The 6,250-nt window shown below is 42.3% G+C and overlaps 3 non-coding genes across 3 annotated transcripts in view; all 3 read left to right on the top strand.

The window, feature by feature from the left end:
- The first annotated feature begins 256 nt into the window (after window positions 1–256).
- Window positions 257–2,179, top strand: LOC135267577 (small subunit ribosomal RNA). Its single transcript, XR_010335985.1, has one exon. It is a non-coding gene; the product is annotated as a small subunit ribosomal RNA (ribosomal RNA).
- A 2,397-nt stretch (window positions 2,180–4,576) lies between these two features.
- LOC135267574 (5.8S ribosomal RNA) lies at window positions 4,577–4,733 on the top strand. Its single transcript, XR_010335982.1, has one exon. It is a non-coding gene; the product is annotated as a 5.8S ribosomal RNA (ribosomal RNA).
- A 476-nt stretch (window positions 4,734–5,209) lies between these two features.
- LOC135267571 (large subunit ribosomal RNA) overlaps window positions 5,210–6,250 on the top strand; it is a 4,037-nt gene continuing 2,996 nt past the window's right edge. Inside the window, exon 1 of the ribosomal RNA XR_010335980.1 lies at window positions 5,210–6,250. This exon is cut by the window's right edge and continues 2,996 nt beyond it. This is a non-coding gene — a ribosomal RNA (large subunit ribosomal RNA).

Raw genomic sequence — 6,250 nt, 5'->3', positions numbered from 1 at the left:
AGGTAAAAAATAATATTATAAATATTATTATTATGCCTTTATTGACCGATATATGTGTTGTGGTGTTTAACGACTACGACGACGATGATGACGATACATTTATCTCTATATCGTACGAAGAAAAGAAGAAACAGCGTGGCGTTACTTTCTTATATGTTAGATTGTTTCGCACAAACGCGCATATTCTTCATCTTTATAAACGATGATGATGAGTATTTTATTCTCTCGTCTGTCTCAAAAAACACAAAAACACAGTTCCCTGGTTGATCCTGCCAGTAGTCATATGCTTGTCTCAAAGATTAAGCCATGCATGTCTCAGTACAAGCCAAATTAAGGTGAAACCGCGAAAGGCTCATTAAATCAGTTATGGTTCCTTAGATCGTACCCACATTTACTTGGATAACTGTGGTAATTCTAGAGCTAATACATGCAAACAGAGCTCCGACCGGAGACGGAAGGAGCGCTTTTATTAGATCAAAACCAATCGGTGGCGGTTTCGCCGTCATCGTACAACTTGGTGAATCTGAATAACTTTACGCTGATCGCACGGTCTCGCACCGGCGACGCATCTTTCAAATGTCTGCCTTATCAACTGTCGATGGTAGGTTCTGCGCCTACCATGGTTGTAACGGGTAACGGGGAATCAGGGTTCGATTCCGGAGAGGGAGCCTGAGAAACGGCTACCACATCCAAGGAAGGCAGCAGGCGCGCAAATTACCCACTCCCGGCACGGGGAGGTAGTGACGAAAAATAACGATACGGGACTCATCCGAGGCCCCGTAATCGGAATGAGTACACTCTAAACCCTTTAACGAGGATCAATTGGAGGGCAAGTCTGGTGCCAGCAGCCGCGGTAATTCCAGCTCCAATAGCGTATATTAAAGTTGTTGCGGTTAAAAAGCTCGTAGTCGAATTTGTGTCCCGCGCCGCCGGTTCATCGTTCGCGGTGTTAACTGGCGTTTCGCGGGACGTCCTGCCGGTGGGCTTAGCTCGAGAGGGCGGCCCAACTCAATCCCGCCGCGGTGCTCTTCATTGAGTGTCGAGGTGGGCCGGCACGTTTACTTTGAACAAATTAGAGTGCTTAAAGCAGGCTAAAACTTCGCCTGAATACTGTGTGCATGGAATAATGGAATAGGACCTCGGTTCTATTTTGTTGGTTTTCGGAACCCCGAGGTAATGATTAATAGGAACGGATGGGGGCATTCGTATTGCGACGTTAGAGGTGAAATTCTTGGATCGTCGCAAGACGGACAGAAGCGAAAGCATTTGCCAAAAACGCTTTCATTGATCAAGAACGAAAGTTAGAGGTTCGAAGGCGATCAGATACCGCCCTAGTTCTAACCATAAACGATGCCAGCTAGCGATCCGCCGACGTTCCTCCGATGACTCGGCGGGCAGCTTCCGGGAAACCAAAGCTTTTGGGTTCCGGGGGAAGTATGGTTGCAAAGCTGAAACTTAAAGGAATTGACGGAAGGGCACCACCAGGAGTGGAGCCTGCGGCTTAATTTGACTCAACACGGGAAACCTCACCAGGCCCGGACACCGGAAGGATTGACAGATTGAGAGCTCTTTCTTGATTCGGTGGGTGGTGGTGCATGGCCGTTCTTAGTTGGTGGAGCGATTTGTCTGGTTAATTCCGATAACGAACGAGACTCTAGCCTGCTAAATAGGCGTATTTCGACATCCCAAATGCCGGCTGGAGCCGGGTTCGCCCGGTCTCTATGTGCGGTTTTTACTGTCGGCGTACAAACAATTCTTCTTAGAGGGACAGGCGGCTTCTAGCCGCACGAGATTGAGCAATAACAGGTCTGTGATGCCCTTAGATGTTCTGGGCCGCACGCGCGCTACACTGAAGGAATCAGCGTGTCCTCCCTGACCGAGCGGTCCGGGTAACCCGCTGAACCTCCTTCGTGCTAGGGATTGGGGCTTGCAATTGTTCCCCATGAACGAGGAATTCCCAGTAAGCGCGAGTCATAAGCTCGCGTTGATTACGTCCCTGCCCTTTGTACACACCGCCCGTCGCTACTACCGATTGAATGATTTAGTGAGGTCTTCGGACCGGTGCGCGGTGGCGTTTCGACGTTGCCGATGTTGCTGGGAAGATGACCAAACTTGATCATTTAGAGGAAGTAAAAGTCGTAACAAGGTTTCCGTAGGTGAACCTGCGGAAGGATCATTAACGTGTTAATGTTGTTGTTTAGTTGTCACACATACACACACATTTTGTCTGTGCTGATCAACAAAAAACACACATACATACACTATTCGTATGATGATCAATTCTCATACAAAATTCTTTATTATGCGTCGAACGGAAAAGCAACAACGGGTCGTCTTGCATTAAGCGGATCTGTTGTTACGTTTTTCGATTTATTTTATAAATCGATTGTAAACGTGCCGTAAACGACGTTTTCAAAGAATTTTTTCGAACATTAACACGAATCAATATTGTCGAAAGATGGTTATGTGCTAACGTTTTATTATTGCTTTCGCAGTGCCGGTCTTAGCGTATTTCCATCATCGTATTCGCTTCGAAAAAAAGTACTAATACACAGTGGTGGTGTATAATTAATGTGCAAGAGATGTTGTTGTTGTTGTTGTAGTATTTGTATATGGTTGGAGTTATTTATAATAACAAACAAGAATGAATGAATGAATAATAATGGTGTCTGCCAATACGATCGTACTTTATGTACACGACTAAAACTTTATACATACAAACCATAATAATAAATGAACTCGAAACAACCAACAACAAAATTAATACGCTACTGTACATACAAATACACATTTATACATACCATCATTTTACTTAACCGATGGTGAGTGATGTTTGAAAAATAAACGCTTAGGCTTACGGTTTTGTAAGCCAGTCTTTGCGTATTTTCTTCATCGTATTCGCTTCGGAAAAAAGAAAATAAAGATGGTGTATAATTAATGTGTAAAAGAGATGTTGTAGTTGTAATTTAATTTGTAAATGGTTGGAGTTTATTAATAAATAAAAGGGGCTGTCTATTCGTCTGTACTTTATGTACAAGACTAAAACTTTATACATACAAACCATAATAATAAATAAACTCGAAACAACCAACAACAAAATTAATACGCTACTGTACATACAAATACACATTTATACATACCATCATTTTACTTAACCGATGGTGAGTGATGTTTGAAAAATAAACGCTTAGGCTTACGGTTTTGTAAGCCAGTCTTTGCGTATTTTCTTCATCGTATTCGCTTCGGAAAAAAGAAAATAAAGATGGTGTATAATTAATGTGTAAAAGAGATGTTGTAGTTGTAATTTAATTTGTAAATGGTTGGAGTTTATTAATAAATAAAAGGGGCTGTCTATTCGTCTGTACTTTATGTACAAGACTAAAACTTTATACATACAAACCATAATAATAAATAAACTCGAAACAACCAACAACAAAATTAATACGCTACTGTACATACAAATACACATTTATACATACCATCATTTTACTTAACCGATGGTGAGTGATGTTTGAAAAATAAACGCTTAGGCTTACGGTTTTGTAAGCCAGTCTTTGCGTATTTTCTTCATCGTATTCGCTTCGGAAAAAAGAAAATAAAGATGGTGTATAATTAATGTGTAAAAGAGATGTTGTAGTTGTAATTTAATTTGTAAATGGTTGGAGTTTATTAATAAATAAAAGGGGCTGTCTATTCGTCTGTACTTTATGTACAAGACTACAAAAACGTTTTATAACAATAAAAAGCTCGAAACAACCAATAACAAAATATACTACTACTATACTACTATACATACAAACGCACATTTATAAATACATAAAATCAATTTACTTTATCGATAGTGAGTGATGTTTGGAAAAAAACGCTTAGGCTTACGGTTTTCGGGTACCTGGGTTCCGCATGCGTCGAAGTAATAATTTACTTTAACGACGCGACGAACCGTAGGAATCTAAATAAAAAAGTTTATTAACTTTTTTAGATTCTGTGGGTTTTAAATGATATACGCCCGACTGACGAAGGAACGTTTTGCACTGCCTGTGCTTTTCTTTTGATTCGTTTTTATGTCGACGGACGTTCTTAGAATGCCCACCAAACGACGTATCACACAAAACACCCTACAATTGTATTGTTTGGTAAATATTGTTGTGATTAAGTTTGTAGCTGTGGCGTTTGTTTGAAGAAAACGTCTGGTTTTTCGACATATTTTCTATTTAATAAATATACATAATGCTTATCGCAAAAGGAGCAGAGTTTTATAGACAAAGTTGATAGAGAAAAAAAACCTAATAGATATATATACGTATTTATAAAACGTTAATATCATCGGGTTATTCTTTATGTAAACTTAAACTATAACTGCATACTCTTTTCGATAAGTAGAAACAAATGCCACTTTAATTAAATAAAATATTATAAAATATAACGCCGAACGTTTCTTTCGATTGGTCCGTTTCTCACATATACATCACAATTGTAATAACCTTAAGTAGTTATTTTTGTTGTTGTGTGATGATGAAACGATTTCGATGTGGAACGGTGCGTTATGTAATAATATTTTAAATTTGTTTGAAAAGATTACCCTGAACGGTGGATCACTTGGCTCGTGGGTCGATGAAGAACGCAGCTAATTGCGCGTCAACTTGTGAACTGCAGGACACATGAACATCGACATTTCGAACGCACATTGCGGTCCTCGGATATACTGTTCCCGGACCACTCCTGGCTGAGGGTCGTGTCAATTTCAAAGACTGCTCGGTTTTTGTCTTAAACACAGCGCACAATGTTGTGTAGACAATTACGTCGGAGCGTGTTGGGTGCAAATATGACGCGTTACTATAATTGTTAATTGATTGTCGGTTGTCATAATAAAATATTATGCAACGTAGACAACAATAAAAACAATATAAATAATAACGCGGCATCCTAAAACGCAATAGCGGCTGACATTCTTATTAGTTTGTTGGTACAAGTTGGTTTAGACGTAGCACGTCCGATATTAAAAAGCAGCCACAACGCTTAAATTTCGAACGAAGCGATCGTCGTGTCCGAGACGTTAAAGTTGTTTATATGCATATTTTATGCACTATAATTAACAACAACAACATTCTCGCAACGACGTCAGATCGATGTTTGAAATTGTTTGGAGGCAGCCATATAAACGGAATACGTGTAATTATCGTCTGACAAAATAAAGGCAAATTTATATTTGCGACCTCAGAGCAGGTGAGACTACCCGCTGAATTTAAGCATATTATTAAGCGGAGGAAAAGAAACTAACTAGGATTTCCTTAGTAGCGGCGAGCGAACAGGAAAAAGCCCAGCACTGAATCCCGCGGCCGAAACCGGACGCCGGGAAATGTGGTGTTAGGGAGGATCCGTCATCCCGAGATTGTGCGACGCGTCCAAGTCCATCTTGAACGGGGCCACAGCCCATAGAGGGTGCCAGGCCCGTAGTGACCGTTGCCGATAACGGGAGGATCTCTCCTCAGAGTCGGGTTGCTTGAGAGTGCAGCCCTAAGTGGGTGGTAAACTCCATCTAAGGCTAAATATGACCACGAGACCGATAGCGAACAAGTACCGTGAGGGAAAGTTGAAAAGAACTTTGAAGAGAGAGTTCAATAGTACGTGAAACCGTTCAGGGGTAAACCTGAGAAACCCGAAAGGTCGAAAGGGGAGATTCAGCGTGACTCGATAGCGGCGCTAAATGATCATGCGACGAACGGCGTACGCGTCGTTCGCGCCTTTTGTTTATGCGAACCGAAGTCGAACGCGTGCACTTCTCCCCCAGTAGGACGTCGCGATCCTTTGGGTGTCGATCTAAGGCCCGCGGTGGAGCCCGTTCGAACGGTTCGCCGTTTCGGACGAACCCGCGGTGTTTCCCGGTCGACTCGCTCGAAGGTATGCATATGGCGCCGGGCCGCTACACAGTTAGCGTCCGACCATTGGCAAGCGCGTTCGTTTATGACGGTAATCGCACCTGGTGTCGGTTCTGTCTACGAATGGCTGTTCGCCAATGAGTTCTCGGACAGACTCGGTTGAAACGCCGATCTGCGACGCTATAGCTTTGGGTACTTTCAGGACCCGTCTTGAAACACGGACCAAGGAGTCTAGCATGTGCGCGAGTCATTGGGACATGACTAAACCTAAAGGCGCAATGAAAGTGAAAGTTCGTCTTGCACGGACTAAGGGAAGATGGGCGGCCGTTACGGCTGTCGCCCCGCACTCCCGGGGCGTCTCATTCTCATTGCGA

The sequence above is a fragment of the Tribolium castaneum genome, unplaced genomic scaffold (assembly GCF_031307605.1).
Source record: "Tribolium castaneum strain GA2 unplaced genomic scaffold, icTriCast1.1 ptg000053c, whole genome shotgun sequence".
NCBI classification, from domain to species: Eukaryota; Metazoa; Arthropoda; class Insecta; order Coleoptera; family Tenebrionidae; genus Tribolium; species Tribolium castaneum.
The sequence above is the reverse complement of the archived record's forward strand: the minus strand, read 5'-3'. Positions and strand labels throughout refer to the sequence as shown.